Source organism: Frankliniella occidentalis, unplaced genomic scaffold, assembly GCF_000697945.3.
Source record: "Frankliniella occidentalis isolate FOCC.00 unplaced genomic scaffold, Focc_3.1 Scaffold210, whole genome shotgun sequence".
Classification (NCBI taxonomy): Eukaryota; Metazoa; Arthropoda; class Insecta; order Thysanoptera; family Thripidae; genus Frankliniella; species Frankliniella occidentalis.
In genome coordinates this window covers 38117-38444 of record NW_026267336.1, presented here as the reverse complement: position 1 = coordinate 38444, position 328 = coordinate 38117, and positions in this window count along the sequence as shown.

Here is a 328-nt window from a genome sequence, read left to right as displayed (position 1 = left end):
CTAGTCTCCCGTTCATGATTGAAAAGCGCGCCCTTTTGCGCCCATCCATAGCCAGTCAGTCGGCGTCAGTCATTTGTCCGTCGTAAATCCGTAAGACGGGCAATCAAACCAGCATTTTCAAACATGGCGCCGACGTCGAGTAGTCCGGGACCGGGAAAAAGGCGGGGGGGGGGGGGGCAGTCGGGCAGGCCGGCGGGCAGCGGACCTCTACCTGTTCAATCACTCCGCCGCCGCTGAATCCATCTCCTCCTTTATCTCACCTGATTTGAATTTTATTGCGCCGTAAAGAAGCTGCTGCCGCCGCCTGACGGACGGACTGCCTCCTCTG